At 41.3% G+C, this 10,703-nt stretch overlaps 13 non-coding genes across 13 annotated transcripts; all 13 read left to right on the forward strand.

Annotated features, from left to right (window-relative positions):
* The first annotated feature begins 70 nt into the window (after positions 1-70).
* On the forward strand, positions 71-142 carry TRNAA-CGC (transfer RNA alanine (anticodon CGC)). Its single transcript has one exon. It is a non-coding gene; the product is annotated as a tRNA-Ala (tRNA).
* A 636-nt stretch (positions 143-778) lies between these two features.
* Positions 779-850, forward strand: TRNAA-UGC (transfer RNA alanine (anticodon UGC)). Its single transcript has one exon. It is a non-coding gene; the product is annotated as a tRNA-Ala (tRNA).
* Positions 851-973: 123 nt separating this feature from the next.
* TRNAA-UGC (transfer RNA alanine (anticodon UGC)) lies at positions 974-1,045 on the forward strand. Its single transcript has one exon. It is a non-coding gene; the product is annotated as a tRNA-Ala (tRNA).
* Positions 1,046-2,206: 1,161 nt separating this feature from the next.
* Positions 2,207-2,278, forward strand: TRNAA-CGC (transfer RNA alanine (anticodon CGC)). The gene has a single exon. It is a non-coding gene; the product is annotated as a tRNA-Ala (tRNA).
* Positions 2,279-3,433: 1,155 nt separating this feature from the next.
* On the forward strand, positions 3,434-3,505 carry TRNAA-CGC (transfer RNA alanine (anticodon CGC)). Its single transcript has one exon. It is a non-coding gene; the product is annotated as a tRNA-Ala (tRNA).
* A 644-nt stretch (positions 3,506-4,149) lies between these two features.
* TRNAA-UGC (transfer RNA alanine (anticodon UGC)) lies at positions 4,150-4,221 on the forward strand. The gene has a single exon. It is a non-coding gene; the product is annotated as a tRNA-Ala (tRNA).
* Positions 4,222-4,344: 123 nt separating this feature from the next.
* Positions 4,345-4,416, forward strand: TRNAA-CGC (transfer RNA alanine (anticodon CGC)). Its single transcript has one exon. It is a non-coding gene; the product is annotated as a tRNA-Ala (tRNA).
* Positions 4,417-4,539: 123 nt separating this feature from the next.
* TRNAA-CGC (transfer RNA alanine (anticodon CGC)) lies at positions 4,540-4,611 on the forward strand. The gene has a single exon. It is a non-coding gene; the product is annotated as a tRNA-Ala (tRNA).
* Positions 4,612-6,167: 1,556 nt separating this feature from the next.
* On the forward strand, positions 6,168-6,239 carry TRNAA-UGC (transfer RNA alanine (anticodon UGC)). The gene has a single exon. It is a non-coding gene; the product is annotated as a tRNA-Ala (tRNA).
* A 123-nt stretch (positions 6,240-6,362) lies between these two features.
* On the forward strand, positions 6,363-6,434 carry TRNAT-CGU (transfer RNA threonine (anticodon CGU)). The gene has a single exon. It is a non-coding gene; the product is annotated as a tRNA-Thr (tRNA).
* Positions 6,435-7,078: 644 nt separating this feature from the next.
* TRNAA-UGC (transfer RNA alanine (anticodon UGC)) lies at positions 7,079-7,150 on the forward strand. Its single transcript has one exon. It is a non-coding gene; the product is annotated as a tRNA-Ala (tRNA).
* A 126-nt stretch (positions 7,151-7,276) lies between these two features.
* Positions 7,277-7,345, forward strand: TRNAA-CGC (transfer RNA alanine (anticodon CGC)). The gene has a single exon. It is a non-coding gene; the product is annotated as a tRNA-Ala (tRNA).
* Positions 7,346-8,319: 974 nt separating this feature from the next.
* TRNAA-UGC (transfer RNA alanine (anticodon UGC)) lies at positions 8,320-8,391 on the forward strand. Its single transcript has one exon. It is a non-coding gene; the product is annotated as a tRNA-Ala (tRNA).
* Positions 8,392-10,703: the final 2,312 nt, after the last annotated feature.

Raw genomic sequence — 10,703 nt, forward strand, 5'->3', positions numbered from 1 at the left:
TGTTGTGTTAGCTGGTTTAGTCAATTGTGTCTTGCGGCATACAATCGAAGCTAACAATGCACTGTATCATGGGGGTGTAGCTCAGTGGTAGAGCGCATGCTTCGCATGTATGAGGCCCCGGGTTCAATCCCCGGCATCTCCAACCTTTGAAGCAGAAAAAGACACCTTTAAAAGAAACAAACAAAAGGATACAGGTATACGTAGTAGAAATACTTAAAAAATATACCAGTTCACAAATGGGAGAAAGGAGAATGTATATTTCAGTCATGACTGAGGGTATTTTTGCTGCGTTTTAGAAAAATTGTGGACTTGCAGAGCCCTAGTCGCCAGAAAACAGTATAATTATGATGTCCTAGGTGTAAGGACACAAAATCTCTACTTTGCTTACATGGGAAATCCCAATTCTGCCATTGCCAAAAAATTCCAAGTTCTACAGAAACGGAAGGAGATATAGCTCAGTGGTAGAGCGCATGCTTCTGCTTTCTGTTTTGAAAGCAGGAAAAGACATCTTTAAAAGAAACAAGACAAAGAATACCTTGCAGAAATGCTTAAAAAATAAACTTCTACGCAAATGGGAGGAAGGAGTATGTATATTCCAATCATGAGTGAGGGTGTTTTTGCTGCATTTTAGAAACATTGTGGACTTGCACAGCCATGGTCATCAGAAAACAGTATAATTATGATGTCTTATGGGTATGGACACAAAAGCTCTACATTGCTTACATGGGAAATCCCAATTCTGCGAGTGCCCAAAATTCAAAGTTCTAAATAAGCGCAAGGGGGTGTAGCTCAGTGGTAGAGCGCATGCTTTGCATGTATGAGGCCCCGGGCTCAATCCCCGGCATCTCCAGCTTTTGTAAGAGATATTTATAGATGAACTTGCACAAGGTGCTTGGAAACTGATGTTTTGTTAGCTGGTTTAGTCAATTGTGTCTTGCGGCATACAATCGAAGCTGACAAAGCACTGTATCATGGGGGTGTAGCTCAGTGGTAGAGCGCATGCTTTGCATGCTTGAGGCCCCGGGTTCGATCCCCGGCATCTCCAACCTTTGAAGCAGAAAAAGACACCTTTAAAAAAAAAAAACAAAAGGATACAGGTATACATAGTAGAAATACTTAAAAAATATACCAGTTCACAAATGGGAGGAAGGAGAATGTATATTTCAGTCATGACTGAGGGTATTTTTGCTGCGTTTTAGAAAAATTGTGGACTTGCAGAGCCCTAGTCGCCAGAAAACAGTATAATTATGATGTCCTAGGTGTAAGGACACAAAATCTCTACTTTGCTTACATGGGAAATCCCAATTCTGCCATTGCCAAAAAATTCCAAGTTCTACAGAAACGGAAGGAGATATAGCTCAGTGGTAGAGCGCATGCTTCTGCTTTCTGTTTTGAAAGCAGGAAAAGACATCTTTAAAAGAAACAAGACAAAGAATACCTTGCAGAAATGCTTAAAAAATAAACTTCTACGCAAATGGGAGGAAGGAGTATGTATATTCCAATCATGAGTGAGGGTGTTTTTGCTGCATTTTAGAAACATTGTGGACTTGCACAGCCATGGTCATCAGAAAACAGTATAATTATGATGTCTTATGGGTATGGACACAAAAGCTCTACATTGCTTACATGGGAAATCCCAATTCTGCGATTGCCAAAAAATTCCAAGTTCTACAGAAACGGAAGGGGATGTAGCTCAGTGGTGGAGCGCATGCTTCTGCTTTCTGTTTTGAAAGCAGTAAAAGACACCTTTAAAAGAAACAAGCCAAAGGATACAGGTATACCTTGCAGAAATGCTTAAAAAATAAACTTCTACGCAAATGGGAGGAAGGAGTACGTATATTCCAATCATGAGTGAGGGTGTTTTTGCTGCATTTTAGAAACATTGTGGACTTGCACAGCCATGGTTATCAGAAAACAGTATAATTATGATGTCTTATGGGTATGGACGCAAAAGCTCTACATTGCTTACATAGGAAATCCCGATTCTGCGATTGCCCAAAATTCAAAGTTCTAAAAAAGCGCAAGGGGTTGTAGCTCAGTGGTAGAGCGCATGCTTTGCATGTATGAGGCCCCGGCATCTCCAGCTTTTGCAAGAGATATTTATAGATGAACTTGCACAAGGTGCTTGGAAACTGATGTTGTGTTAGCTGGTTTAGTCAATTGTGTCTTGCGGCATACAATCGAAGCTGACAAAGTACTGTATCGTGGGGGTGTAGCTCAGTGGTAGAGCGCATGCCTCGCATGTATGAGGCCCCGGGTTCAATCCCCGGCATCTCCAACCTTTGAAGCAGAAAAAGACACCTTTAAAAGAAACAAACAAAAGGATACAGGTATACATAGTAGAAATACTTAAAAAATATACCAGTTCACAAATGGGAGAAAGGAGAATGTATATTTCAGTCATGACTGAGGGTATTTTTGCTGCGTTTTAGAAAAATTGTTTAGTCGCCAGGAAACAGTATAATTATGATGTCCTAGGTGTAAGGACACAAAAGCTCTACTTTGCTTACATGGGAAATCCCAATTCTGCCATTGCCAAAAAATTCCAAGTTCTATAGAAACGGAAGGGGATGTAGCTCAGTGGTAGAGCGCATGCTTCTGCTTTCTGTTTTGAAAGCAGGAAAAGACACCTTTAAAAGAAACAAGCCAAAGAATACAGGTATACCTTGCAGAAATGCTTAAAAAATAAACTTCTACGCAAATGGGAGGAAGGAGTACGTATATTCCAATCATGAGTGAGGGTGTTTTTGCTGCATTTTAGAAACATTGTGGACTTGCACAGCCATGGTCATCAGAAAACAGTATAATTATGATGTCTTATGGGTATGGACACAAAAGCTCTACTTTGCTTACATGGGAAATCCCAATTCTGCGATTGCCAAAAAATTCCAAGTTCTACAGAAACAGAAGGGGATGTAGCTCAGTGGTAGAGCGCATGCTTCTGCTTTCTGTTTTGAAAGCAGGAAAAGACACCTTTAAAAGAAACAAGCCAAAGGATACAAGTATACCTTGCAGAAATGCTTAAAAAATAAACTTCTACGCAAATGGGAGGAAGGAGTACGTATATTCCAATCATGATTGAGGGTGTTTTTGCTGCATTTTAGAAACATTGTGGACTTGCACAGCCATGGTTATCAGAAAACAGTATAATTATGATGTCTTATGGGTATGGACGCAAAAGCTCTACATTGCTTACATGGGAAATCCCGATTCTGCGATTGCCCAAAATTCACAGTTCTAAAAAAGCGCAAGGGGGTGTAGCTCAGTGGTAGAGCGCATGCTTTGCATGTATGAGGCCCCGGCATCTCCAGCTTTTGCAAGAGATATTTATAGATGAACTTGCACAAGGTGCTTGGAAACTGATGTTTTGTTAGCTGGTTTAGTCAATTGTGTCTTGCGGCATACAATCGAAGCTGACAAAGCACTGTATCATGGGGGTGTAGCTCAGTGGTACAGCGCATGCTTCGCATGCATGAGGCCCTGGGTTCAATCCCCGGCATCTCCAACCCTTGAAGCAGAAAAAGACACCTTTAAAACAAACAAACAAAAGGATACAGGTATACGTAGTAGAAATACTTAAAAAATATACCAGTTCACAAATGGGAGAAAGGAGAATGTATATTTCAGTCATGACTGAGGGTATTTTTGCTGCGTTTTAGAAAAATTGTGGACTTGCAGAGCCCTAGTCGCCAGAAAACAGTATAATTATGATGTCCTAGGTGTAAGGACACAAAAGCTCTACTTTGCTTACATGGGAAATCCCAATTCTGCGATTGCCAAAAAATTCAAAGTTCTACAGAAACGGAAGGGGATGTAGCTCAGTGGTGGAGCGCATGCTTCTGCTTTCTGTTTTGAAAGCAGGAAAAGACACCTTTAAAAGAAACAAGCCAAAGGATACAAGTATACCTTGCAGAAATGCTTAAAAAATAAACTTCTACGCAAATGGGAGGAAGGAGTATGTATATTCCAATCATGAGTGAGGGTGTTTTTGCTGCATTTTAGAAACATTGTGGACTTGCACAGCCATGGTCATCAGAAAACAGTATAATTATGATGTCTTATGGGTATGAACACAAAAGCTCTACATTGCTTACATGGGAAATCCCGATTCTGCGATTGCCCAAAATTCAAAGTTCTAAAGAAGTGCAAGGGGGTGTAGCTCAGTGGTAGAGCGCATGCTTTGCATGTATGAGGCCCCGGGTTCAATCCCCGGCATCTCCAGCTTTTGTGAGAGATATTTATAGATGAACTTGCACAAGGTGCTTGGAAACTGATGTTTTGTTAGCTGGTTTAGTCAATTGTGTCTTGCGGCATACAATCGAAGCTGACAAAGCACAGTATCATGGGGGTGTAGCTCAGTGGTAGAGCGCATGCTTCGCATGTATGAGGCCCCGGGTTCAATCCCCGGCATCCCCAGCTTTTGTAAGAGATATTTATAGATGAACTTGCACAAGGTGCTTGGAAACTGATGTTTTGTTAGCTGGTTTAGTCAATTGTGTCTTGCGGCATACAATCGAAGCTGACAAAGCACTGCGTCATGGGGGTGTAGCTCAGTGGTAGAGCACACGCTTCGCATGCATGAGGCCCCAGGTTCAATCCCCAGCATCTCCAACCTTTGAAGCAGAAAAAGACACCTTTAAAAGAAACAAACAAAAGGATACAGGTATACGTAGTAGAAATACTTAAAAAAATATACCAGTTCACAAATGGGAGAAAGGAGAATGTATATTTCAGTCATGACTGAGGGTATTTTTGCTGCGTTTTAGAAAAATTGTGGACTTGCAGAGCCCTAGTCGCCAGAAAACAGTATAATTATGATGTCCTAGGTGTAAGGACACAAAAGCTCTACTTTGCTTACATGGGAAATCCCAATTCTGCGATTGCCAAAAAATTCCAAGTTCTATAGAAACGGAAGGGGATGTAGCTCAGTGGTAGAGCGCATGCTTCTGCTTTCTGTTTTGAAAGCAGGAAAAGACACCTTTAAAAGAAACAAGCCAAAGAATACAGGTATACCTTGCAGAAATGCTTAAAAAATAAACTTCTACGCAAATGGGAGGAAGGAGTACGTATATTCCAATCATGAGTGAGGGTGTTTTTGCTGCATTTTAGAAACATTGTGGACTTGCACAGCCATGGTTATCAGAAAACAGTATAATTATGATGTCTTATGGGTATGGACACAAAAGCTCTATATTGCTTACATGGGAAATCCCGATTCTGCGATTGCCCAATATTCAAAGTTCTAAAGAAGCGCAAGGGGGTGTAGCTCAGTGGTAGAGCGCATGCTTTGCATGTATGAGGCCCCGGGTTCAATCCTCAGCATCTCAAGCTTTTGTAAGAGATATTTATAGATGAACTTGCACAAGGTGCTTGGAAACTGATGTTTTGTTAGCTGGTTTAGTCAATTGTGTCTTGCGGCATACAATCGAAGCTGACAAAGCGTTGTATCATGGGGGTGTAGCTCAGTGGTAGAGCGCATGCTTCACATGTATGAGGCTACAGGTTCAATCCCCAGCATCTTCAACCTTTGAAGCAGAAAAAGACACCTTTAAAAGAAACAAACAAAAGGATACAGGTATACGTAGTAGAAATACTTAAAAAATATACCAGTTCACAAATGGGAGAAAGGAGAATGTATATTTCAGTCATGACTGAGGGTATTTTTGCTGCGTTTTAGAAAAATTGTGGACTTGCAGAGCCCTAGTCGCCAGAAAACAGTATAATTATGATGTCCTAGGTGTAAGGACACAAAAGCTCTACTTTGCTTACATGGGAAATCCCAATTCTGCCATTGCCAAAAAATTCCAAGTTCTATAGAAACGGAAGGGGATGTAGCTCAGTGGTAGAGCGCATGCTTCTGCTTTCTGTTTTGAAAGCAGGAAAAGACACCTTTAAAAGAAACAAGCCAAAGAATACAGGTATACCTTGCAGAAATGCTTAAAAAATAAACTTCTACGCAAATGGGAGGAAGGAGTACGTATATTCCAATCATGAGTGAGGGTGTTTTTGCTGCATTTTAGAAACATTGTGGACTTGCACAGCCATGGTCATCAGAAAACAGTATAATTATGATGTCTTATGGGTATGGACACAAAAGCTCTACATTGCTTACATGGGAAATCCCGATTCTGCGATTGCCCAAAATTCAAAGTTCTAAAGAAGCGCAAGGGGGTGTAGCTCAGTGGTAGAGCGCATGCTTTGCATGTATGAGGCCCCGGATTCAATCCCCGGCATCTCCAGCTTTTGCAGGAAATATTTATAGATGAACTTGCACAAGGTGCTTGGAAACTGATGTTTTGTTAGCTGGTTTAGTCAATTGTGTCTTGCGGCATACAATCGAAGCTGACAAAGCACTTCATCATGGGGGTGTAGCTCAGTTGTAGAGCGCATGCTTCGTATGCATGAGGCCCCGGGTTCAATCCCCGGCATCTCCAACCTTTAAAGCAGAAAAAGACACCTTTAAAAGAAACAAACAAAAGGATACAGGTATACGTAGTAGAAATACTTAAAAAATATACCAGTTCACAAATGGGAGGAAGGAGAATGTATATTTCAGTCATGACTGAGAGCATTTTTGCTGCGTTTTAGAAAAATTGTGGACTTGCAGAGCCCTAGTCGCCAGAAAACAGTATAATTATGATGTCCTAGGTGTAAGGACACAAAAGCTCTACTTTGCTTACATGGGAAATCCCAATTCTGCGATTGCCAAAAAATTCCAAGTTCTACAGAAACGGAAGGGGATGTAGCTCAGTGGTAGAGCGCATGCTTCTGCTTTCTGTTTTGAAAGCAGGAAAAGACACCTTTAAAAGAAACAAGCCAAAGGATACAGGTATACCTTGCAGAAATGCTTAAAAAATAAACTTCTACGCAAATGGGAGGAAGGAGTACGTATATTCCAATCATGAGTGAGGGATTTTTTGCTGCATTTTAGAAACATTGTGGACTTGCACAGCCATGGTCATCAGAAAACAGTATAATTATGATGTCTTATGGGTATGGACACAAAAGCTCTACATTGCTTACATGGGAAATCCCGATTCTGCGATTGCCCAAAATTCAAAGTTCTAAAGAAGCGCAAGGGGGTGTAGCTCAGTGGTAGAGCGCATGCTTTGCATGTATGAGGCCCCGGGTTAAATCCCCGGCATCTCCAGCCTTTGCAGGAGATATTTATAGATGAACTTGCACAAGGTGCTTGGAAACTGATGTTTTGTTAGCTGGTTTAGTCAATTGTGTCTTGCGGCATACAATCGAAGCTGACAAAGCACTGTATCATGGGGGTGTAGCTCAGTGGTAGAGCGCATGCTTCGCATGTATGAGGCCCCAGGTTCAATCCCCGGCAGAAGCAGAAAAAGACATCTTTAAAAGAAACAAACAAAAGGATACAGGTATACATAGTAGAAATACTTAAAAAAATATATCAGTTCACAAATGGGAGAAAGGAGAATGTATATTTCAGTCATGACTGAGGGTACTTTTGCTGCGTTTTAGAAAAATTGTGGACTTGCAGAGCCCTAGTCGCCAGAAAACAGTATAATTATGATGTCCTAGGTGTAAGGACACAAAAGCTCTACTTTGCTTACATGGGAAATCCCAATTCTGCCATTGCCAAAAAATTCCAAGTTCTATAGAAACGGAAGGGGATGTAGCTCAGTGGTAGAGCGCATGCTTCTGCTTTCTGTTTTGAAAGCAGGAAAATACACCTTTAAAAGAAACAAGCCAAAGAATACAGGTATACCTTGCAGAAATGCTTAAAAAATAAACTTCTACGCAAATGGGAGGAAGGAGTACGTATATTCCAATCATGAGTGAGGGTGTTTTTGCTGCATTTTAGAAACATTGTGGACTTGTACAGCCATGGTCATCAGAAAACAGTATAATTATGATGTCATGGGTATGGACACAAAAGCTCTACATTGCTTACATGGGAAATCCCGATTCTGCCATTGCCAAAAAATTCCAAGTTCTATAGAAACGGAAGGGGATGTAGCTCAGTGGTAGAGCGCATGCTTCTGCTTTCTGTTTTGAAAGCAGGAAAATACACCTTTAAAAGAAACAAGCCAAAGAATACAGGTATACCTTGCAGAAATGCTTAAAAAATAAACTTCTACGCAAATGGAAGGAAGGAGTACGTATATTCCAATCATGAGTGAGGGTGTTTTTGCTGCATTTTAGAAACATTGTGGACTTGTACAGCCATGGTCATCAGAAAACAGTATAATTATGATGTCTTATGGGTATGGACACAAAAGCTCTACATTGCTTACATGGGAAATCCTGATTCTGAGATTGCCCAAAATTCAAAGCTCTAAAGAAGCGTAAGGGGGTGTAGCTCAGTGGTAGAGTGCATGCTTTGCATGTATGAGGCCCCGGGTTCACTCCCGGGCATCTCCAGCTTTTGTAAGAGATATTTATAGATGAACTTGCACAATGTGCTTGGAAACTGATGTTTTGTTAGCTTGGTTAGTCAAGTGTGTCTTGCGGCATACAATCGAAGCTAACAAAGCACTGTATCAGTGGTGGAGCGCATGCCTCGCATGTATGAGGCCCCAGGTTCAATCCCCAGCATCTCCAACCTTTGAAGCAGAAAAAGACACCTTTAAAAGAAACAAACAAAAGGATACAGGTATACATAGTAGAAATACTTAAAAAATATACCAGTTCACAAATGGGAGAAAGGAGAATGTATATTTCAGTCATGACTGAGGGTATTTTTGCTGCGTTTTAGAAAAATTGTGGACTTGCAGAGCCCTAGTCACCAGAAAACAGTATAATTATGATGTCCTAGGTGTAAGGACACAAAAGCTCTACTTTGCTTACATGGGAAATCCCAATTCTGCCATTGCCAAAAAATTCCAAGTTCTACAGAAACGGAAGTGGATGTAGCTCAGTGGTAGAGCGCATGCTTCTGCTTTCTGTTTTGAAAGCAGGAAAAGACACCTTTAAAAGAAACAAGCCAAAGAATACAGGTATACCTTGCAGAAATGCTTAAAATATAAACTTCTACGCAAATGGGAGGAAGGAGTACGTATATTCCAATCATGAGTGAGGGTGTTTTTGCTGCATTTTAGAGACATTGTGGACTTGAACAGCCATGGTTATCAGAAAACAGTATAATTATGATGTCTTATGGGTATGGACACAAAAGCTCTACTTTGCTTACATGGGAAATCCCAATTCTGCGATTGCCAAAAAATTCCAAGTTCTACAGAAACGGAAGGGGATGTAGCTCAGTGGTAGAGCGCATGCTTCTGCTTTCTGTTTTGAAAGCAGGAAAAGACACCTTTAAAAGAAACAAGCCAAAGGATACAGGTATACCTTGCAGAAATGCTTAAAAAATAAACTTCTACGCAAATGGGAGGAAGGAGTACGTATATTCCAATCATGAGTGAGGGTGTTTTTGCTGCATTTTAGAAACATTGTGGACTTGCACAGCCATGGTTATCAGAAAACAGTATAATTATGATGTCTTATGGGTATGGACACAAAAGCTCTACATTGCTTACATGGGAAATCCTGTTTCTGCCAAAAATTCTAAGCTCTAGAGAAACAGAAGGGGATGTAGCTCATTGGTGGAGCGCATGCTTTGCATGTATGAGGCTCTGTGCTTAATACCTGGCTTCTCCAACTTTTGTAAGAGATGTTTATAGATGAACTTACACAAGGTGCTTGGAAACTGATGTTTTCTTAGCTGTTTAGTCAATCGTGTCTTCCGCCATACATTCGAAGCTGAAAATGCACTGCATCATTGAGGTATTGCACTGTGGTAGAGCACATGCTTTGCAAGAAGGAGGCCCTGGGTTCAATCACTGGCATTACCAACTTTTGTAAGAGATATTTATAGATGAACTTACACAAGGTGTTTTGTTAGCTGGTTTTGTCAATCGTGCACTTAAGCATACGTTTGAAGCTGAAAAAGCACTGCGTTTTGGGGGTTTAGCTCAGTGGTCGAGAGCATGCTTTACATGTATGAATCCCTGGGTTCAATCACTGGAATCCCGTATGAAAAATGGAAAAGACACCTTTGAAAGCAAAAGAATACAGATATACCTGGCAGAAATGCTTAAGATAAAAACATAAATGTAAATGGGAGGAAAGAAAACATATACTTCAATCATGAATGAGAGGATTATATTGGACTTAAAGAGCTGTGGTTATTAGTAAACAGTGTAATTATGATATTCTACAGTAAAATTCTACTGTCAAATTCTCATTATGTGGTACTAACCTGTTAAGGACCCAGGGCGTACAGGTACATCCTGACACCCTGGTACTTTAGGACCCAGACGTATCTGTTCGCCCGTGGGAATTTCAGTCCCTGCGGGGTGACTGCTAATATTGATCAGCAGGCACCCCGCACAAATGCCCAGAGGGGTCATCAGATGCACCCCCATGTCGGCAATTGCCGCAAATTGCCGGTGAATTCACACCGGCAATTTGCGGCTATTCCGGGTCATACAGGTCTATGTTTACCCGTTGACCCAGAAAATAAGGGGGATCTGGGTTGCCCAAGACACCCACGAACCCCCTGAAGGGATAGGAGTGAGGTGGCAAGGGTGCCGACCCTCCTATCCCTACTATTGGTCGCCTAGAAGCAACGGCCAATAGCAGATCGGAGGCGGGGGGTTAACTTTGGGTTTTTTCCCGTTCTGCCCACCCACAATAGGCAGGGCAGAATGGGGAAACTGACAGAGGACCGGCGCAGA

This window comes from Hyla sarda, chromosome 3, assembly GCF_029499605.1.
Source record: "Hyla sarda isolate aHylSar1 chromosome 3, aHylSar1.hap1, whole genome shotgun sequence".
Taxonomy (NCBI): domain Eukaryota; kingdom Metazoa; phylum Chordata; class Amphibia; order Anura; family Hylidae; genus Hyla; species Hyla sarda.